Raw genomic sequence first — 23,315 nt, 5'->3', positions numbered from 1 at the left:
CCAGTTTTTGCTTACAGGCAAATGATATTTTTTGCAGATCTTACAATGCACCATTGTTGCTACTTTGTCATGCCGCTGCTTGTAATCAGTCTGTGCAATCTTCTTGCAACAGCTTACCAAGTGGTCCACTGTTTCTTCAGCTTCTTTGCATAGGCGGCACTTACTGTCTGTTGCTGTCTTCTCACTTTTGACTTTGTATGCATGTGTCCTTAAGGCTTGGTCTTGTGCAGCCAGAATTAGTCCCTCGGTCTCTTTCTTCAATTTTCCTGCTCTTAGCCATTGCCAGGTTTTATTATTATCTGCTTTCCCAACTATTTTTTTCATGTATTGGCCATGTAGTGCTTTGTCTTCCCATGCCTCTATTCTGTTCTTCATTTGGTCTTTCTTGTAGGCCAGTTTGGTCTCTCCAGTAGTTAGTAAGCCTTCCTGATATACTTATTATTATTATTATTATTATTATTATTATTATTATTATTATTATTATTATTATTATTATTATTATTCCCTCTATCATTTCTTCTCTATTAGTATGAATTAAGTCCAGTATAGCTTTACGTCCAGTTCCTCCTCCATCTTTTGGATGACAGTTGTCAGCTAGGTTGGTTAGGAATCTGTTTGATCTCCCGCCCGCTGCATAGTTTGTCTCCCAGTTAATATCTGGATAGTTGAAGTCCCCCATTATTACCATGGTATGCTTCTTACATAAATTTGTTAACTGAATGGCAAAGAGCCCATCTACTTCTTCTGATTTGTTGGGTGGCTTGTAATATACACCTATGGCTATGTCACTTTCTTTCTCTTTTATATTGACCCATATACACTATGGAGAGATTTTATCTTTGATCATGTGCATTTCTGTAGATATGTAGTGTTCTCTTACATATAGTGCAACTCCCCCTCCTCTTTTTGTAGATCTGTTTCTTTTGAACAATTTGTATCCATCCATTAGTCCATTCCATTCATGGGTTTTGTCCTACCAGATTTCTGTAATGCCAATTATGTCATAACCACCCTCATGTACTATTGCTTCTAGTTTGCCTTGTTTGTTCCCTAAGCTTTGAGCATTTGTATATAAGCATTTGAGACTTTTATGCCTGTCTGTGGATATGTTTCCTGCATCTCCCGAATGTTGTTTGAATTTTTCTTTTTTCTCATTGTTTGATTTGTTTTCTTGGGATTTATAATTGGTTTTGGGTTCTAGAAATTCTGAAGATTGGTCAACCTTCCATATCAATTTTAGTTTAAAGCCCTAATGATGAGTTGGGCCAGTCTTTTCCCAAGTACATTTTCCCCTGTTTTCATGAGGTTCAGCCATTCCCTTGCCAAAAGTCCTTCATGTAAGAAATGCAATCCATGATTCAGAAAAACAAAGTTTTCTTGGTGACACCAATTCTTTTGCCCAGGGGTCTTCAAACTTGGCCCTTTTATTACTTGTGGACTTCAACTCCCAGAATTCCTCAGCCAGTGTGCCTGGCTGAGGAATTCTGGGAGTTGAAGTCCACAAGTCATAAAACGGCCAAGTTGGAAGACCCCTGCTTTAGCCAATGGTTTATTTCTAGAATTCTTTTTCCCTCAATGAGTGTTGGCCTTTCATTGGGAGTACTGATGAGAATACTACTTATGCTCCTAGCTTCTTAACTTTATTGTCTAGTTCTTTATAACCTCTCATTATTGTACTCAGATTCTTTGTTGTGTCATTCATCCCAATGTGGTGGAGGAGGAAAGGATAGTAATCTGTAGGCCTAATTATTTTGTTTAGGTTCTCAGCCACATCTTTGATTTTTGCTCCAGGGAGACAACATCCTCCCTGGATTGTATGTCTGGTCTGCAGATGGATGGTTCTGTCCCTTTAAGGACAGAATCTCCTATTACCAACACTCACCTTCCTTTTTGGAGCCCTGCAGTCTGAGGTGTTTTTCTGTTTTTCTCAGGTGTGTTTGTTGATGTGACTTTTTAAGGGATATTTGAAGTGGCTTTTTAAGGGACATTTGAAGTTGTTTCTTTGCTAAGTGTCTGCATGTTTTCTTTGAGGAGGAGGTTGTGGGTCTGCGTGTTTCCATCTAAGGGGAAAATCGATTGCTCAGTTTTAATGGGGCTGCTTCTGGTTGGGTTGGGTTAGATTGGGCAGAAGGGGTTTGTTAGTTGTATGCAGCTTCTTTTTTTGAGTATTGTATTTACTTCTATGTGTGACATATCTCCATTTGTCTTCCTCCAAGGGTTTATCAGTAGGGTTAAATCCTCTGGGTGTTATTTGTTTGTTATTTGGTTTGGTTTGGTTTGGGTAGAGCTTTCTTCTGTATGTTTGACTAGTGTTGCCTCTGTCCCTTTCTTTTTCCTCCAGTAGTTTACATTGTTTACAGGTAATGCATGTATAGTTTGGGTGTTGTTTTGGCATAAACACATACATGGAACATATATTGCATATCACAATAGTATCAGTCACCTGTTCCATGAGTTTGTTGTTTGAAAATCCCTCTAGTAGCACTGAAGGATGAACTTGTTTGTTTAACAGTCCCAGAAACATGTCCAGCCTTGACTTCTTCCTTCCTTCCTTCCTTCCTTCCTTCCTTCCTTCCTTCCTTCCTTCCTTCCTTCCTTCCTTCCCTCCCTCCCTCCCTCCCTCCCTCCCTCTTTTCCTGATCCTTGATGAGAAATTAGAGACTTTGTCTTTTGTTTAAGTGGATGCAATGGAAAAGTGTTTCCTCTTCTAGCTGGACTCATAGGAAGAGTGTTAAAACTAAGACTGTTTTTTTCCTCTCTCCCATCAAAAGTGATGCCCAAGGAGACAAAAGCTGTTGGTGCTTGCTTTCCTGGAATGAGTGAGAGGATAAAGAAAGAGAGGAATGAAGGCAAATATATTTGTCCCAGGATAATGTTGCAGGATCCTATCTGAGTCAGTCACTGGCACCAGGGTTTAGTCTTCCAAGCTTTTTGACTTGTAATGGAGCCCTTGCAGATGGACTGACTCAGATTGGATCCTGAAATGGGAATACACCAGCCAGAATAACTGCTGTCCGGTTTCCTCGGTCAAAGCTCTTGTGGGAAATTAACATTTGCAAAGTGGGATGTAATGTAAGAGTTTTCATAACTTTTAGTTTATTTGAACAGATGAGCAGATAAAGGAGATATGGAAGGGGTCATGGAGACCCATGACTTTAATATTCTACTCCTTCATGAGTTTGAGGTCCCAATGACTATTTTTGGAGGTCCCAATGACTATTTTTGGAGGTCCCAATGACTATTTTCTCATGGATTGATGCTAAGGGGTCTACAGAGTGCTTTGGTTTTCCTCTCTGAAGGGTGGTTAATGAGGTTTGGGATGTAAGCAATGCCATAAACATTTTCAGTCCAACTATGCTTCTGATGGAAGTACCCACTGTATGGTACATTTTAATCTTTCTCTTTTCAGATGCAGAAAAATGCACCAAATGTCCAGCAGATCAGCATCCAAACATCAAACGAAATGAATGCATACCTAAGACTGAAACTTTCCTATCCTATGAAGAAAATTTGGGGATCATCCTAGCTTCCCTTGCAATGTTCCTCTCTTCAGTAACTGGTCTTGTCTTGGGAACCTTCATTAAATTCCGAGATACTCCAATAGTCAAAGCCAACAACCGGGACCTTTCTTACATTCTCCTCATCTCCCTCTTGCTTTCCTTCTGGACATCATTCCTATTCATTGACCAGCCAAGGAGAGCCACTTGCCTTTTCCAACAAATAACCTTCAGCAACATCTTTTCAATTGCCATTTCTACAGTCTTAGCCAAAACAGTCACTGTGGTATTAGCATTTTTTGCCACAAAACCAGGGAATAATTTACAGAGATGGCTAGGGAAGACCTTGGCCAATTCTATCATCCTTTCATGTTCTGGTGTCCAAGTTGTCCTCTGCAGTATCTGGTTGGGTACTTCTCCCCCATTCCCTGAGTCAGACATGCACTCACAATCTGCAGAGATCATCCTGCAATGTAATCAAGGCTCTGTTGCTATGTTCTACCTTGCCCTTGGCTACATGGGTTTCCTGGCTGTGATCTGCTTCACGGTGGCTTTCCTGGCTAGGAATCTCCCTGGGGCCTTCAACGAAGCCAAGCTCATCACTTTCAGCATGCTGATATTCTGCAGCGTCTGGATATCCTTTGTTCCCACCTATCTGAGCACCAAGGGAAAGTATATGGTGGCCGTGCAGGTCTTTTCCATCTTGGCTTCAAGTTCTGGCCTGCTATGTTGCATCTTCATCCCCAAGTGCTACATTATTTTTTTAAGAAAAGAATTGAACACAAAAGAATATTTGATGTCAAAATAAAGTAGAAATGAACTTTTCATATGACCTTCCCCCAAATGCCAGTAAATAACTCTAAGAAATTAATATGTGCTTTAAAGTTTGTGAAAAAGCATGCATTAACACAAAAGAAAGAAAGAAAGAAAGAAAGAAAGAAAGAAAGAAAGAAAGAAAGAAAGAAAGAAAGAAAGAAAGAAAGAAAGATCCTGAGAAGACCATCTCCACATTCACTTGATAAGATCATGAAGGTGAACTAACTTTGGGAAATGGGCTTTGTTTAACTTTGGGAAATGTGAACTCCAAATCATCAGATTTCCAGAGGTTCATGGTGCATGGAAAATTGTTGGTAGACTTCTTTTTAGGTAGAGATGGAAATGTTGCCTTTCATTTTTATTTTTTTTATCTTATGTAGCTACTCATCTCATATTTGCGACTTTGGGTGGCTTACAGTTCATATATAATTGGTCCCACAAAAGAGCCACAATTGAAATATTAAAACAGTTAAAAATAAGATGTACAATAAAAACATTCAAGAACAGTATAGCCATTTTATGGTGTATATCTCTCTCTGATCCGCAGGCCAAATGGCCAAGCCAGAGCGTTAGGTCCTTCTTGGAGGCCAGATAGGTTGGTTCCATTCTGGCTTCAGGGGGAATTGTATTCCATATGGTGAGTGTAGCAGAGGTCATGGAGTACATCTTTGGTTTGGGAAGCTTCGCCCCTGGGATAATTTCAGTGGCACAGTCTTTGGGTCAATGGGGCGGAAGCTCATCTGACTTCTGTTCACTGAACACTTTGGCCAGGTCTTGGTATTCTGGTGGGAGGCTGTGCAATTCCTGTTCACTGATGGCTATGTAAGGATCTACCTCAGCTAAGCCCCCCAAGAAAGCAGAGCTCTTGAAACAAGCATTGTCTCAAAAGGAAACTTTTATTAGGGGCTAATGACAGCAGGGATGATCCAGCTTCTCCTCTATTTCAATGGACCTTGGTTGGTCTCGTTCCTCAAGAAAAAGAAAGAAAAAAAGAAAGAAAGGAGAAAGGGAGGAAAGAAGAAAGAAAGAGAAAGAAAGAAAGAAAGAAAGAAAGAAAGAAAGAAAGAGAAGGAAGGGCGGAATGTAGGAAAGAAAGAAAAAAGAAAAGAAATGGAGGGAGGGAAAGGTAGATAGATAGAAAGAAAGAAAGAAAGAAAGAAAGAGAAAGAAAGAAAGAAAGGGAGGGTAGGTTGGAGAGAAGAAGAGAGAAATGTAGGAAAGAAGGAAAGAAAGAGAAAGAAACAGAGGGAGGGAGGGAGGGAGGGAGGAAAGGTAAAGAAAGAAAGAAAAAAAGAAGGGAGGAATGTAGGAAAGAAAGAAAAAGGGAGGGAGGGAAAGAAAGAAAAGAAAAAGAAAAGGAAGGAAAGAAAGAAAGAAAGAAAGAAAGAAAGGTTCTATTCAGAAGTTATCCATCCTGAGATGATCATTTTCCATATACCTAGCAAATTATGAAGTTGTGCTACCTTCTAACAAAATGTTCTTGGGCTTTCTCTAATTTTGGGAAACATAAGCTCAAATTTATCACATTTCCAGAGGTCCATGGTACATTATTAGTAACTACTGTTCTTTTTAGTTTGGGATGTTCTCTTTAATGAACAATTGGGGCATTTTATTTCTATTTCTTTTCAATTTATATTGCCAGTCATTTCACATTTGTGATTTTGGGTAGTTTACAATTAAAAAAGAAAGGATACCACAAACAAGCACATGCATACATAAAACAGCCATACAAACATTAAAAACACTTCAGAATGAGACGATATTTAATAAAGGCATTCAAGAAGAGTACCGTATATTCCGGCTTATAGGGCGACCCGGCGTATAAGACGATCCCCGAGTTCAACGCCGGGTCGCAAGACGATCGATGCCGAGTTGCAAGACGATCGACACTGAGTCGCATGCCTAGAAAGTCGTCTTATACGCCGGAAACTACCGGTATTTCCGGCGTATAATACGACTTTCTAGGCATGTGACTCGGCTTCGATTGTCTTATATGCCGGAAACTACATTATTTCCGGCGTATAAGACGATCGACGCCGAGTCGCATGCCTAGAAAGTCGTCTTATACGCCAGAAACTACCTTATTTCCGGCGTATAAGATGACTCGGCGTATAAGACGACCCCCGAGTTTGGAGGCTGTTTCAACGCTCTCAAAAGTCATCTTATACACCGGAATATACGGTACAAACATTTTATAGTGTGTATCTCTCTTTAATCCCCAGGCCAATTGGCAATGATAGGACTTCAGATCCTTCTGGGAGGCCAGCCAGATTAGGGCCAGCCTTTTGGGGAATGTTGCTCCATAGGGTGAGTGCAGTAGCAAAAGTGGCCCTCCTCCTGAATTCCTCCAGATGACATTCTCTAGTGCAGTGGTTCTCAACCTTCCTAATGCCCTGACCCTTTAATACTGTTCCTCTTGTTGTGGTGACCCCCCAGCCCACCATTCAGCTGGCCGGGGGGGGGGGTATCAAAAATTTGACCAAAAAAGGAAAAAATGGGAATGTATAGGTAGTCCTTGACTTACAACAATTCACTTAGTGACTGTTAGAAGTTACAACAGCACTGAAAAAGCGAATTATGATCATTTTTCACGCTTATGATTGTTGCAGCATCCCCAGGGTCATGTGATTTACATTCGGATGCTTGACAACTGATTCATACTTATGACATTCACAGTGTCCCAGGGTCACATGATCAATGGCCAGCGGGCATAGCCAGCTGATCACTCAGGTTGCAGAGTGCCTGTGGGGGGGAATCTGTGGGTCTCTAGGATGGGACTGGGGTGGGTGCCTGCCTTCCTTCCCTCCCCTTGTCCCTTCCTTCCTTCTTTTCTTCCTTTCCTTCACCTCCCTTAGTCTCTTCCTCCTTCCCTCCCTCTCTCCCATTGTCCCTTCTTTCCTTCTTCCCTTCCTTTCCTTCACCTCCTTCTTAGTCTCTTCCTCCTTCCCTCCCTCTCTGCCATTGTCCTTTCCTTCCTTCTTTCCTTCCTTTCCTTCCCCTCCCTCTTAGTCAATTCCTCCTTCCCTCCCTCTCTGCCATTGTCCCTTCTTTCCTTTCCTTCCTTTTCTTCCCCTCCCTCTTAGTCTGGTCCTCCTTCCCTCCCTCTCTCCCATTGTCCTTTCCTTCCTTCTTTCCTTCCTTTCCTTCACCTCCCTTAGTCTCTTCCTCCTTCCCTCCCTCTCCCCCATTGTCCCTTTTTTCCTTCCTTTCCTTCACCTCCTTCTTAGTCTCTTCCTCCTTCTCTCCCTCTCTCCCATTGTCCTTTTCTTCCTTCTTTCCTTCCTTTTCTTCTCCTCCCTCTTAGTCAATTCCTCCTTCCCTCCCTCTCTCCCATTGTCCCTTCTTTCCTTCTTCCCTTCCTTTCCTTCACCTCCTTCTTAGTCTCTTCCTCCTTCCCTCCCTCTCTCCCATTGTCCTTTCCTTCCTTCTTTCCTTCCTTTCCTTCACCTCCCTTAGTGTCTTCCTCCTTCCCTCCCTCTTTCCCATTGTCCCTTCCTTCTTTCCTTCCTTTCCTTCACCTCCTTCTTAATCTCTTCCTCCTTCCCTCCCTCTCCCATTGTCCTTTCCTTCCTTTTTTCCTTCCTTTCCTTCCCCTCCCTCTTAGTCAATTCCTCCTTCCCTCCCTCTCTGCCATTGTCCCGTCTTTCCTTTCCTTCCTTTTCTTCCCCTCCCTCTTAGTCTGGTCCTCCTTCCCTCCCTCTCTCCCATTGTCCCTTCCTTCCTTCTTTCCTTCCTTTCCTTCACCTCCCTTAGTGTCTTCCTCCTTCCCTCCCTCTTTCCCATTGTCCCTTCCTTCTTTCCTTCCTTTCCTTCACCTCCTTCTTAATCTCTTCCTCCTTCCCTCCCTCTCCCATTGTCCTTTCCTTCCTTTTTTCCTTCCTTTCCTTCCCCTCCCTCTTAGTCAATTCCTCCTTCCCTCCCTCTCTGCCATTGTCCCGTCTTTCCTTTCCTTCCTTTTCTTCCCCTCCCTCTTAGTCTGGTCCTCCTTCCCTCCCTCTCTCCCATTGTCCCTTCCTTCCTTCCCTTCACCTCCTGCTTAGTCTCTTCCTCCTTCCCTCCCTCTCTCCCATTGTCCCTTCCTTCCTTCCTTCCTTCCTTCCTTCCTTCCTTCCTTCCTTCCTTCCTTCCTTCCTTCCCTTCCTTCACCTCATTCTTAGTCTCTTCCTCCTTCCCTCCCTCTCTCACATTGTCCTTTCTTTCCTTCCCCTCCCTCTTAGTCTCTTCCTCCTTCCCTCCCTCTCTCCCTTTGTCCCTTCCTTCCTTCCTTCCTTCCTTCCTTCCTTCCTTCCTTCCCTTCCTTCACCTCATTTTTAGTCTCTTCCTCCTTCCCTCCCTCTCTCACATTGTCCCTTCTTTCCTTCCCCTCCCTCTTAGTCTCTTCCTCCTTCCCTCCCTCTCTCCCTTTGTCCCTTCCTTCCTTCCTTCCTTCCTTCCTTCCTTCCTTCCTTCCTTCCTTCCTTCCTTCCTTCCTTCCCTCTTTGTCCCTTCCTTCCTTCCCTCCCTTCCATTGTTCCTTCCTTCCTTCCCTCTCTCATTGTCCCTTACTTCCCTCCCTCTTCATCCCTTCCTTCCTCCCCCCCTCCGTGCCCAGGAAGGGACAAGGGGGGGACAGGCTGCCAGAGGCAAAGGAGAGCTCCGCCCAGCTCACCTGCTCAGCTTCGCTGAAAGACATGCCGCTTGCTAAGTTAGCAGAAGCTCCAGGATCAGCGCCAGGCTACAGCTGATTCATGCTTCTGCTAAATTAGCAAGCGGCATGTTTTCTAGCAAAGCTCGAGCAGGTTTGCTGGGCAGGAGCCAAGGAGAGCCGCTACAGCTGCAGAAGCACGGATCAGCTGTAGAGGCTCGCCCCGATCCTGGACAAGAGGGAAGGAAAGAAGGATGGAAGGGACAAGGGGAAAGAGGGAGGGAAGGAGGGACAAAGAGGGAGGTGAAAGGAAGGAAGGAAGGAAGGAAGGAAGGAAGGAAAGAAGGAAGGGACAATGAGAGAGGGAGGGAAGGAGGAAGAGACCAAGAGGGAGGGAAAGAAAGGAAGTTCTAGCCAGGAGAGGCTTGCCAGCCCGGCTGCCGTGGAACAGAAGAGCACAAAGCCAAGGAGAAGAAGGTGGCGGTTTCCTCCCAAAGGGGGCTCCTTTTCTCCACCCCTTCCCTGGGATTGTGGGGATTTTCTCATCACCAATATTGACATGTGCTCCTTTGAGCCCGCCGCGAGGTTTCTCGCTCCCTTTGTTTCTCCCCCCCCCTTTCGTGAGGATTGTGGCGCCCTTTGGAAGCCGATCGTGCTTTGAAGCTTAGGGGAGAAGGAGGAGTCCTTTCCTCCTTCCCTCCCTCTCTCCCTGTCAAGCCCTTGCGGGCTCGACATGAACGGGCGGAGGAGGAGTCGAGGACAGGCGGGGTGGCAAAGAAGACCAGCGGCCATCGCCAGACCTCCCGGCTGACGGGCGCAGGAGTTGGGTGCTGCAGTGGCCTCCCCTTCGCTGACCTGCATGCACGAGAAGAAGTCAATCCGGTTGCTGCACAATGAGTCTCTGGGGAGGGTGGGGCCTTGCTCTGCTCCTGCGCTCTTCATGCACCCCCTGCAGGGCACATTTGGTAGAGTTTGTGCTGACTGCTGCCAAGCAGCATATTTTCCACAAACAAGTGAGGTGGAGCGGAGGGGGGGAGGGAGAGAAGGCGGTTGACAAGCCTGCCTAAGACCATCGGAAATATGTGTTTTTTGATGGTCTTAGGCGACCCCTGTGAAAGGCTCGTGCGACCCCCAAAAGGGTCACGACTCACAGGTTGAGAACCGCTGATCTAAATAGTCATAGGTAGGATGTGGTTGGGCACGTCTGCTCCATTCCCTGACTCTGACCTGCATTCTCAACCTGGAGACATCATCCTGTCATGCAATGAATAATCTGTTTCAATTTTGTTATTATACTCACAGCTACATGACTATGGAGATTCTCAGTCATCCAGGTCATGGTTGTTCCAAAGGTGCTTTTTCAAAAGACAGCTGGACTTTGTTTCTTCCTTGAAGATGTTTCATTTTTCATCCAAGAAGGTTCTTCAGTCTGATTTCTTCAATCAGAACTGAAGAAGCTTCTTCGATGAGATGTGATACTTCTTCAAGAGAAGTCCAACTGCCTTTAAAAAAACACATTTGGGCCTCCGGTACATGAGCTTCCTGGTTGCCATCTGCTTCACAGTGGCTTTCCTGACTAGGAATGTCCTGGGACCTTCAATGAAGCCAAGCTGATATCCTTCATCGCAGTGGTCTTCTGGAGTATCTGGATGTACTTTGTGCCCATCTACCTGAGCACCAAGAGGAAATACATGGTAGCTTTCCAGATCTTTTCTATCTTGGCCTCTGGTTTCTAGTCTTTTAGGATAAATCATCATCCCTAAGTACTGCCTAATATTCCAAAGATCAAATCTCTATTGAAAATATTTAATGTTAAAGTAATAAAGTAAAATTTATTTTTGGTAAGAAGGTTCCCTAAAGAATTAAGTGCTGAGTTCAACACAGAGTATTTAGGATGTTAATATTTAAAAACCCATATTTCTTCTTCAACTATGAATTGATTTTCAGAGTACAAACTAAGTTTCTGGATGTGAGAATGTAAGTCTCCATTAATGACTGAAGGCACCCTGAATTTTGAATTTTGAATCACTGCAGCAGACGTTTCCGAACTGACACATAACTTGTGGGACAATAAATGCCACAACAACAAAGAAAGCTGGTTGGTTCAACTTCACAAAAAAGAGGATTTTAAAAAAAGCCACACTTGGAGAACTTGAAACCAAACTGCTGTTGCAGCTCCCACTGAGGAAACATTCTCCTCGGGAATTTGCTAAATTTGATGGGAAACATAAGTGGAGAGAAAAGTAGTAAAATCAAGTGGAAATTATTTGCTGGTCCCCATGTTTGTCTGTCTCAAAATAGGGATTAATTACTCATCTCTAAATGGGATTCAAAGGCACCTAGGCAAAATCCTAACTGAATCCATATTAAGATGCCACTCTTTGCAGCCATGCTCAAAGTCTTGCTTTATCCTGGATTTTCTATAAGTGTTTTATTAGCACATTTTGGGCCAAATATTTTGGTGACCCTCACTGGACCATCTTCAAAGTTTGGATCCACATCTGTCAATTCTCAATTTAGCCTGTTTACTCATTCAGGGTTCAGAGAGCTGAAAGTTCTCTTCCATTCAATTATCCAGATCATAGTGATTTTTTTGTTGTGTTTATGTTAGGACTCTGGAGACCTTTCTGCACACTTTCGAAAAATTTAACACAAACCTGTCAGAAAATATTTTTGTGTCAATATCAAACCAAAAAGCATTGTTGGGTGGAGTCTGTGTCAGAAATGCTGGGTATATACAGAAAGAAAAATCTGAGGGTAGTTTTAGATCAAATGGATTTTGTGTTTACGTCTCTTGGCTGACTCTGACTGGATCTGAAGCATCTGTCTGGAAAGAGATTTTGCTTTCTTCCACCTCTTATTTTTCTCTCTAAAAAAGCAGGTGCTACAGAGAAGGCTCAGTCAGGAACACAATACATGTTGCTGCAGCTTCTCTTTCTGCTGATTCTGTGGCCATGGGGATCTGGTTTGATGCACAAAGCCAAATGCCTCCTCACTCTGAAGCAGGATGAAGTGGACCCAGACCACTATTACAAGCCAGGAGATTATATGATTAGTGGCATAGTCTCTGCAAGGGATGCTAGGTTTCAATTATTAAGCTTTGATAGAAGTCCTTCAACAAAATTCTCCGCGTAAGTCAATTTTCCTGCCCTGCATTACAGCCAGTTCAATAAATGTCTGCATGTCCTGCCCTTCAAAAACACAATGCTCTCTCACGGATTGCTCTCTCTGCTAACTTATTTTCTGATTCTTTCTTGGGGTTGGTGATCTGCACACTGCAGATCACAAAACTCATTTCAAGCTTTTAAGTATAAAAACCCAATCATGATATTTTCCCCCATCCACCTTTCAATTCTGTCCTATGAGTAGAGTTAAATTGCAGACATAGAAGAAAGAGTGAAATCTCTCTTCCGATCCAGTCCAGAGCTGAGCTGGTATCCATGGGGCACCTGGTCCAACTACAGCAGAATGCCATGTTTTCTCTATGCATCAGAGATAACTCACCATTCTTTCTGTCTACTAAAATTTGCTACTGGGATGAAAGTGTTCCACTTAAGAACATAGGAATCAATGAAAAGGGAAAATATATCTCATTTTCATTCATGAGTCAATGCCAGAAGCCAAAAACACATTTTTGTAAAAAAAAAATGAAGAAATAATTTATTACTTGGTTGGTTGGTTCATTGATTGCTTTAGTTATTTATTTGCTTATAAAATCTATCTTCTGTGCCTCTCTGAGTGACTTACAATTAAAAGAAGAAATTGAAAACAGGAAAAAAAATGAAAGAAAATGCCCAAAAACAAAAATTAACCAACAAAGCTCCATAGAACAGGGGCTCAACCTTGATTCTGCCCAAGACACAGAGAAAATAATCTGGTCTTTAACAACTTTTACTAAGTTGTTTCCTAAGACAAACAAAGTAGTTCATCAAATATCATACAAAATGCTAGAAGACCTGCACATGAAACTGAAATTGTGCTAATTTAACCAATTTAATTTAACTATGTGATTTAAAAGCTTCCATTGTTTTTAATTCTTTTTCTTTGTAAATATTTTGGAATATCATAAATTGTTTGGGAAAAAATTGTGATTAAGTCTATTAAATGTATTATCATGGAATGAAAATTAAATGTTATTGATATGTTCGTACCTGCAGAAAATCAATGAAGTTTTGTTGGAAATTTATACCCTTCTTTTTCGCCATTGAGGACATCAACCAGAATGACCATCTCTTATCCAACATCACCCTGGGTTATAATATCTATGAAAATTTCTTCAAGGTAGAAATGACTACAGATCCTTTGCTGGACCTGCTTTCAGACGGGGAGGCCAATGTGCCCAACTACAGGTGTGGAAGGCAGAGAAACACAGTGGCTGGTCTGGAAGAGGCCGAGGTTGGCATCTCCATCCAGATGTCCACCATGTTGGGCATCTACAAAATCCCTCAGGTGTGTCTTTCTTGGGGAGACAGTTTTGAGTCATGCAGCTTTGAATCAGAGTTCCTCTGCAAAAGAAAAGCAGGGCTTTTTAATGGAAATGATAGGTCTTGGATGTTGCTTGTTCCATATAAAATACCATCTTCCATTTCTTTCAGATCAGTTATAGTTTTGCTTCTAAGATTCTGGGGGATAAAAATCATTTTCCTTTCTTCTACCCGATGCTACCTGCTGAAGGAGTCGAATACCCAGGAATGATCCAGCTTCTCCTCTATTTCAAGTGGACCTTGGTTGGTCTTGTTGCTCCAGAAACTGACCAGGGGGAGAGGTTCATGAGGACGATGTCTTCTTTGATGTTAAGGAATGGCATTTGTGCTGTTATATATCAAAGCTTTCCATTAAATGTGGCAAATTTGAATTTCAATTCAGATGAATATTACAAATGGGTAAAAGTCAATGTTTTTGTTTATGATGCAGAGACTAACTCATTCTTGGCAGGAATGAGAATTATAGATGCGATAATGACACACCTTTCTGAACATGTTGTAGGTAAAGTCTGGATTACCACAGTTCAGTGGGGTTTAAATCTTGATGTTACTTTTAATATATTTTCCTTGAAACACATTGGTGGGTTGTTTTACATTCTGATAAAGGAAAGGAAATTGGCAAACTATCGTGCTTTTAAAAACTTTGCTAACTTCCTAGCTGACTTTTTGGAGAAAACCTTTAGATGTTCATCCGTTAAGGATGCCTTTTCATTAAAAGTGTGGAGACGGTGTAGACAGACAGAAGAACTGGTTGCTCTGAGGAAAGAGGACATTGATCGGATCCTGACCCTGGACAACTATCTCATCTACAACACCATCTGGGCTGTTGGAAGGGCCTTAAATTCAGCTTATGTATCCACATCAAAGAGATCTGTGAGGAACAGAGGTATGAAGATGGAAGCTCCAAGGCTGAAGGCTTGGCAGGTATTTATTTTTCCATTAGTCATATTTCCTTGAAAAATGGGAAATAGTTTTATAAGTGGATGCCTTGCTTATTCATTCTGAAAAAAACTAAATTATCCTGAAAGGCAAATCCAATCTGATTCCAACCTTCCGTGTACTTCATTTTCTTTTCCATTTCACTATGATCCTTTTGTTTTAGTAATATTTTCTTGCTTTAACTTTTCAAAGCAAATCCATTGATAACTTGATTTTTCAGCCATCCTTTTTTCTCAAACTGATGAGGTGATATAAACAAACAGTCAACTTGAGATTACATATCAGACTATTAGAGACATTCAGGTAATTCTCTCCAATCTCAGAAAGAAATTACTAGCAGCCACAAGAGAGATGTTGTGGACCAATATCACCATTGAAGAACAACACAAGAAAGTAAGAATAATGAAGTTCCTACTTTATTTATACAATTAATGATATAAGACAAGAGAAAAATCAAACAACAACCCCCAAATGAAAGAAAAATCTGAATGGCTGAAATTTCTTTTACTTGTTAATTATTTTTAGATTAATAAAAAAATCATGGAAAAAAGATTATTTTTTTGCCTTTAGAGGAATTATATATTGCTGTTGCTGTGATAAAGTGGTGGGAACAGAAACCTGACCAGATGCTTAATTCCTCTCCTTTATAGACATTATTCTGATCTACATATTTAAATATTAAGTTAGCAGCTGTTATTATTTCACTGCTTATTTATATTTTTCTATCCAAGGACAAATCTGACACTAAACCTGTTTTTCAAGCAGATAGACAGAAATGTTTAGATCCCTTCCAGGGTAGACTAAGAGTTTTTTTTGCAAAGACACTCTGATGTCCCTTCCAAACTCTGATTTATCTTATTTTCTTTCCAGCTTCACCCTTTCCTTCAAAGCTCTCAGTTTTACAATAATTCCATAGAAGGGGTATATTTGGATGAGAAAGGAGATCTTATGGCTGATTTGGACATCATGAACTGGGTCTTATTCCCCAACAGAAGTTATATAAGAGAAAAAATTGGAAGTCTAGAAAAATGGGAATCCCAGGATTTTAAATTATCTCTTGACCATACGATTACCGCCCATTTGGAAACGCTTAATAAGGTGGGATTAATATTTAATTTATTCCATTGAAGGTGGAAAAAACAGTATGGAGGGGTGGGCAGGGGATTGCTTTCAATGCCTTTGAGTTTTCACATCAGTTGATCAGACTCGCAAGAGTGAGAACTTCATTATTGGATATTCATGGACAATAATCTTCAATTTTCATACTAATTATTCACTGACTCTATGAAAAGGGAGGAAGACTGAGGGAGCCATTCAAATAATGTGGTTTACCTAGTCCAAGCAAAATGTCCGGCCAATATATCCCCAAGAAATTAACTACTGTATCCAAGTTTAAAATAAAAGCCCAAATTTGTAGCATGTGTGAAACATTTAAAGGAAAGAGAAATGGAGGAGAAGAGTGCAATTCAATTTTTTTTATTTTCCTCACATTTCCTCTTGGCTTCTACTTAGTCAAAGCAAAATCTTGTACTAAACATTCTGCGATTTTTCTGGAAATAAGTTTATTTCATGGAAGTTTTATGTATGCAGCCCATCTCACTATCCAGAGATTTATCTCCTTTTTTCCCCTCAGCACTTGCCTCCTTCTGCATGCGTGGAAAGCTGTCATCCTGGATTTCAGAAGGTTGTTCAAGAAGGGGAGCCCATCTGCTGCTACGATTGTCATCCTTGTGCAGAAGGAACCATCTCCACCATAGAAGGTGGATGACATCAGAAAATTGGGCAGGTTTTGGGGAGGTCTATAGAAGCAGACATTGCTCATGAAAGGGGTTTTTTTTGATAGTCATGGCTCTTTTAAAAATAAACTCTTTTTGCATTAGAAATGGAAAGGAATAATCTTGGAGGTTGAATGAGGAGTCGAATATTAAAAGACAGGGAACCAAAGAAGGCTTGGAATTGGAAGAGAGATGGCATTTCTTGCTCTTCATCTTGTTTCAGCTTCTACCTTTTTTTTTTCTTGATATCTCTGGAGAAATTGAGAAATCCTTTCTTTTCCTCTCTCGTCTCTCCCTGAATCTAGAATAGAATAGAATAGAATATTGTAGAATAGAATAGAATAGAATAGAATAGAATAGAAGAGAAGAGAAGAGAAGAGAAGAGAAGAGAAGAGAAAAGAAGAGAAGAGAAGAGAAGAGAGCTGGACGGGACCTTGGATGTCTTCTACTCCAGCCCCCTGCTCAAGCAAGAGAATCTACCTTTTTTTTTTTTTGATATCTCTGGAGAAATTGAGAAATCCTTTCTTTTCCTCTCTCGTCTCTCCCTGAATCTAGAATAGAATAGAGCTGGAAGGGACCTAGGATGTCTTCTACTCCAGCCCCCTGCTCAAGCAAGAGAATCTATACTATCTCAGACAAGTCACTGTCTAGCCCTTCTTAAAAATCTCCAGTGATGGGGCACCCACGATTTCTGGAGGCAAGCTGTTCCACTGGTTAATTGTCCTCACTGTCAGGAAATTTCTCCTTAATTCCAGGTTGCTTCTCTCTTTCATCAGTTTCCAACCATTGTTTCTTGTCCTGCCCTCTGGGGCTTTGGAGAATAATGTGGCCCCCTCTTCTTTGTGGCAGCCCTTCAAATACTGGAATACCGCTATCATGTCTCATCTGTTTTTTCTTTTCTTTAGACTAGCCAAACCCAAGTCCCACAGCCATTCTTTGTATGTTTTAGTCTTCAGGCCTTGGATCATCTTAGTTGCTCTTCTCTGAACTTTTTCCAAAGTCTCAACATCTTTTTTGTGATATGGTGACCAAAATTGGCTGCAGTATTCCAGGTGTGGTCTTACTAGGGTTGTATAAAGTGGTGCTAATACTTTGTGTGATCTTGATTCTATGCCTCTGTTTATACAACCCAGGATTCTATTAGCTTTTTTGGCTGCTGCTGCACACTGCTAGCTCATAGTCAAGTGATCATCCACTAGGACGCCAAAGTCCCTCTCACAGTTTTTAAGCCAGGTCTCACCTAATCTGTTCTTGTACCTTTGATCTTTGTGCAGCCATGTTGGTTTCTTCTTGAATTTCTTGTTTTTCTTTTTCAGTAGTATTATGCTGGTCTGGGCTTTTATGATCCCATTTTTCAACGTTTCCCACACTTCTTGGGTTGTTTTCCCCTTGAGGAGTTTCATTCTTGTATAAACATTTTCAATGTCTGAAATGGTATCGGTTTCTCTCTGAGTTTGTTACAACTGGTTATTTTGAAGTTTAAGACACTGGTTGGATTGTTTATTATTGTTAGTGTTTGCATTTTATTAAATTCCAGTATGACATGGTCACTTTCACCCCAGGTTCCGGCAACTTCAGCTGGAATTGGGTATGTCTAGTTTAATGAAGAGAAGGACGAGGGGAGGGGACACGATAGTAATATTCCAATATCTCAGGGGCTGCCACAAAGAAGAGGGAGTCAAGCTATTTTCCAAGGTGCCTGAAGGAGGAACAAGAAGCAATGGGTGGAAACTAATCAAGGATAGAAGCAACCTAGAACTAAGGAGAAACTTCCTGACAGTTAGAACAATTAACCAGTGGAACAACCTGCCTCCAGAAGTGGTGAATGCTCCAACCCTGGAAGCTTTTAAGAAGAGACTGGACAGCCATTTGTCTGAAATGGTATAGGGTTTTCTGCCAGAGCAGGGGGTTGGACTAGATGACCTCCAAGCTCCCTTCCAACTTTATTATTATTGTTGTTGTTGTTGTTGTTATTCTTCTTATTATTATTCCCTCTATCACTTCTTCTCTATTAGTATGAATTAAGTCCAGTATAGCTTTACGTCTAGTTCCTCCTCCATCTTTTGGATGACAGTTGTCAGCTAGGTTGGTTAGGAATCCATTTGATCTCCTGCTCACTGCATAGTTTGTCTCCCAGTTAATATCTGGATAGTTGAAGTCCCTCATTATTACTGTGGTATGCTTCTTACCTAAATTTGTTAACTGAATGGCAAAGAGTCCATCTATTTCTTCTGATTGGTTGGGTGGCTTGTAATATACACCTATGGCAATGTCACTTGCTTTCTCTTTTATATTGACCCATATACCCTATGGAGAGATTTTATCTTTGATCATGTGCATTTCTGTAGATATGTAGTGTTCTCTTACACATAGTGAAACTCCCCCTCCTCTTTTTGTAGATCTGTTTCTTTTGAACAATTTGTATCCATCCATTAGTCCATTCCATTCATGGGTTTTGTCCCACCAGATTTCTGTAATGCCAACTATGTCATACCCACCCTCATGTACTATTGCTTCTAGTTTGCCTTGTTTGTTCCCTAAGCTTTGAGCATTTGTATATAAGCATTTGAGACTTTTATGCCTGTCTGTGGATATGTTTCCTGCATCTGCTGAATGTTGTTTGAATTTTTCTTTTTTCTCATCATTGCCTACCTCATTGTTTGATTTGTTTTCTTGGGATTTATGATTGGTTTTGGGTTCTAGAAATTCTAAAGATTGGTCAACCTTCCCTCTCAATTTTAGTTTAAAGCCCTAATGATGAGTTGGTCCAGTCTTTTTCCAAGTACATTTTCCCCTGTTTTCATGAGGTTCAGCCCATCCCTTGCCAGGAGTCCTTCATGTAAGAAATGCAATCCATGATTCAGAAAAACAAAGTTTTCTTGGGGACACCAATCCTTTGGCCCAGGGGTCTTCAAACTTGGCCCTTTTATGACTTGTGGACTTCAACTCCCAGAATTCCTCAGTCAGTGTGCCTGGCTGAGGAATTCTGGGTGTTGAAGTCCACAAGTCATAAAACGGCCAAGTTGGAAGACCCCTGCTTTAGCCAATGGTTTATTTCTAGAATTCTTTTTCCCTCCATGAGTGTTGACCTTTCATTGGGAGTACTGATGAGAATACTACTTGTGCTCCTAGCTTCTTAACTTTATTGCCTAGTTCTTTATAACCTCTCATTATTGTACTCAGATTCTTTGTTGTGTCATTCATCCCAATGTGGTGGAGGAGGAAAGGATAGTAATCTGTAGGCCTAATTATTTTGGTTAGGTTCTCAGCCACCTCTTTGATTTTTGCTCCAGGGAGACAACATCCTCCCTGGATTGTATGTCTGGTCTGCTGATGGATGGTTCTGTTCCTTTAAGGACAGAATCTCCTATTACCAACTCTCACCTTCCTTTTTGGAGCCCTGCAGTCTGGAGTGTTTTTCTGTTTTTCTCAGGTGTGTTTGTTGATGTGACTTTTTAAGGGATATTTGAAGTGGCTTTTTAAGGGACACTTGAAGTTGTTTCTTTGTTAAGAGTCTGCATGTTTTCTTTGAGGGGGAGGTTGTGAGTCTGCATGTTTCCAACTAACAGGAAAATTGATTGCTCAGTTTTAATGGGGCTGCTTCTGGTTGGTTGGGTTAGATTGGGCAGAAGGGGTTTGTTAGTTGTATGCAGCTTGTTTTTTGAGTATTGTATTTCCTTCTATGTGTGACATACCTCCATTTGTCTTCCTCCAAGGGTTTATCAGTAGGGTTAAATCCTCTAGGTGTTATTTGTTTGTTATTTGGTTTGGTTTGGTTTGGGTAGAGCTTTCTTCTGTATGTTTGACTAGTGTTGCCTCTGTCCCTTACTTTTTCCTCCAGTAGTTTACATTGTTTACAGGTAATGCATGTGTAGTTTGGGTGTTTTTTTTGGCATAAACACATACATGGAACATGTATTGCATATCACAATAGTATCAGTCACCTGTTCCATGAGTTTGTTGTTTGAAAATCCCTCTAGTAGCACTGAAGGATGAACTTGTTTGTTTAACAGTCCCAGAAACATATCCAGCCTTGACTTCTTCCTTCCTTCCTTCCTTCCTTCCTTCCTTCCTTCCTTCCTTCCTTCCTTCCTTCCTTCCTTCCTTCCTTCCCTCCCTCTCTCCCCCCTCCCTCTTTTCCTGATCCTTGATGAGAAATTAGAGACTTTGTCTTTTGTTTAAGTGGATACAGTGGAAAAATGTTTCCTCTTCTAGCTGGACTCATAGGAAGAGTGTTAAAACTAAGACTGTTTTTTTCCTCTCTCCCATCAAAAGTGATGCCCAAGGAGACAAAAGCTATTGGTGCTTGCTTTCCTGGAATGGGTGAGAGGATAAAGAAAGAGAGGAATGAAGGCAAATATATTTGTCCCAGGATAATGTTGCAGAATCCTATCTGAGTCAGTCACTGGCACCAGGGTTTAGTCTTCCAAGTTTTTTGACTTGTAATGGAGCCCTTGCAGATGGACTGACTCAGATTGGATCCTGAAATGGGAATACACCAGCCAGAATAACTGCTGTCCGGTTTCCTCGGTCAAAGCTCTTGTGGGAAATTAACATTTGCAAAGTGGGATGTAATGTAAGAGTTTTCATCTCTTTTAGTTTATTTGAACAGATGAGCAGTTTTGCAGGTCCCAATGACTATTTTCCCATGGATTGATGCTAAGGGGTCTGCAGAGTGCTTTGGTTTTCCTTTCTGAAGGGTGGTTAATGAGGTTTGGGATGTAAGCAATGCCATAAACATTTTCAGTCCAACTATGCTTCTGATGGAAGTACCCACTGTATGGTACATTTTAATCTTTCTCTTTTCAGATGCAGAAAAATGCACCAAATGTCCAGCAGATCAGCATCCAAACATCAAACGAAATGAATGCATACCTAAGACTGAAACTTTCCTATCCTATGAAGAAAATTTGGGGATCATCCTAGCTTCCCTTGCAATGTTCCTCTCTTCAGTAACTGGTCTTGTCTTGGGAACCTTCATTAAATTCCGAGATACTCCAATAGTCAAAGCCAACAACCGGGACCTTTCTTACATTCTCCTCATCTCCCTCTTGCTTTCCTTCTGGACATCATTCCTATTCATTGACCAGCCAAGGAGAGCCACTTGCCTTTTCCAACAAATAACCTTCAGCAACATCTTTTCAATTGCCATTTCTACAGTCTTAGCCAAAACAGTCACTGTGGTATTAGCATTTTTTGCCACAAAACCAGGGAATAATTTACAGAGATGGCTAGGGAAGACCTTGGCCAATTCTATCATCCTTTCATGTTCTGGTGTCCAAGTTGTCCTCTGCAGTATCTGGTTGGGTACTTCTCCCCCATTCCCTGAGTCAGACATGCACTCACAATCTGCAGAGATCATCCTGCAATGTAATCAAGGCTCTTTTGCCATGTTCTATCTGGCCCTTGGCTACATGGGTTTCCTGGCTGTAATCTGCTTCACGGTGGCTTTCCTGGCTAGGAATCTCCCTGGGGCCTTCAATGAAGCCAAGCTCATCACTTTCAGCATGCTGATATTCTGCAGCGTCTGGATATCCTTTGTTCCCACCTATCTGAGCACCAAGGGAAAGTATATGGTGGCCGTGCAGGTCTTTTCCATCTTGGCTTCGAGTTCTGGCCTGTTATGTTGCATCTTCATCCCCAAGTGCTACATTATTTTTTTAAGAAAAGAATTGAACACAAAAGAACATTTGATGTCAAAATAAAGTAGAAATGAACTTTTCATATGACCTTCCCCCAAATGCCAGTAAATAACTCTAAGAAATTAATATGTGCTTTATAGTTTGTGAAAAAGCATGCATTCACACAAAGGAAAGAAAGAAAGAAAGAAAGAAAGAAAGAAAGAAAGAAAGAAAGAAAGAAAGAAAGAAAGAAAGAAATATCCTGAGAAGACCATCTCCACATTCACTTGATAAGATCATGAAGTTGAACTAACTTTGGGAAATGGGCTTTGTTTAACTTTGGGAAATGTGAACTCCAAATCATCAGATTTCCAGAGGTCCATGGTGCATGGAAAATTGTTGGTAGACTTCTTTTTAGGTAGGGATGGTAATGTTGCATTTCATTTTTATTTTTTTATCTTATGTAGCTACTCATCTCATATTTGCGACTTTGGGTGGCTTACAGTTCATATATAAATGGTCCCACAAAAGAGCCACAATCAAAATATTAAAACAGTTAAAAATAAGAAGATGTACAATAAAAACATTCAAGAACAGTATAGCCATTTTATGATGTATATCTCTCTCTGATCCGCAGGCCAATTGGCCAAGCCAGAGCATTAGGTCTTTCTTGGAGGCCAGATATGTTGGTGCCATTCTGGCTTCAGGGGGAATTGTGTTCCATATGGTGAGTGTAGCAGAGGTCATGGAGTACATCTTTGGTTTGGAAAGCTTCGCCCCTGGGATAATTTCAGTGGCACAGTCTGTGGGTCGACGGGGTGGAAGCTCATCTGACTTCTGTTCACTGAACACTTCAGCCAGGTCTTGGTATTCTGGTGGGAGGCTCTGCAATTCCTGTTCACTGAGGGTTTGATAAGGACCTACCTCAGCTAAGCCACCCAAGAAAGCAGAACTCTTGAAACAAGCATTGTCTCAAAAGAAATTTTTTATTAGGGGCTAATGACAGCAGGGATGATCCAGCTTCTCCTCTATTTCAATGGACCTTGTTTGGTCTTGTTCCTCAAGAAAAAGAAAGAAAGGAGAAAGGGAGGAAAGAAAGAAGAAAGAAAAAGAAAGACAGACAGAAAGAAAGAAAGAAAGAAAGAAAGAAAGAAAGGGAGAGAAGGAAGGGAGGAATGTAGGAAAGAAAGAAAAAAGAAAAGAAATGGAGGGAGGGAGGGAAAGATAGATAGGAAGAACGTAAGAAAAAAGAAAGAGGGAGGGTGGGTTGTAGAGAAGAAGAGAGAAATGTAGGAAAGAAGGAAAGAAAGAGAAAGAAACAGAGGGAGGGAGGGAAGGTAAAGAAAGAAAGAAAAAAGAAGGGAGGAATGTAGGAAAAAATAAAGAAAATGGGAAGGAGGGAAAGAAAAGAAAAAGAAAAAGAGGGAAGGTAGGAAAGAAAGAAAGAAAGAAAGAAAGAAAGAAAGAAAGAAAGAAAGAAAGAAAGAAAGAAAGAAAGAAAGAAAGAACAACCACCCACTTGAGTACCAATAATGAATGGGATAGTTCTTTTCTCCGGG

The sequence above is a fragment of the Crotalus tigris genome, unplaced genomic scaffold (genome assembly GCF_016545835.1).
Source record: "Crotalus tigris isolate CLP2741 ecotype Arizona unplaced genomic scaffold, ASM1654583v1 scf7180000024460.1087499, whole genome shotgun sequence".
In the NCBI taxonomy this organism is placed as follows: Eukaryota; Metazoa; Chordata; class Lepidosauria; order Squamata; family Viperidae; genus Crotalus; species Crotalus tigris.
Note: the sequence above shows the minus strand (reverse complement) of the source record.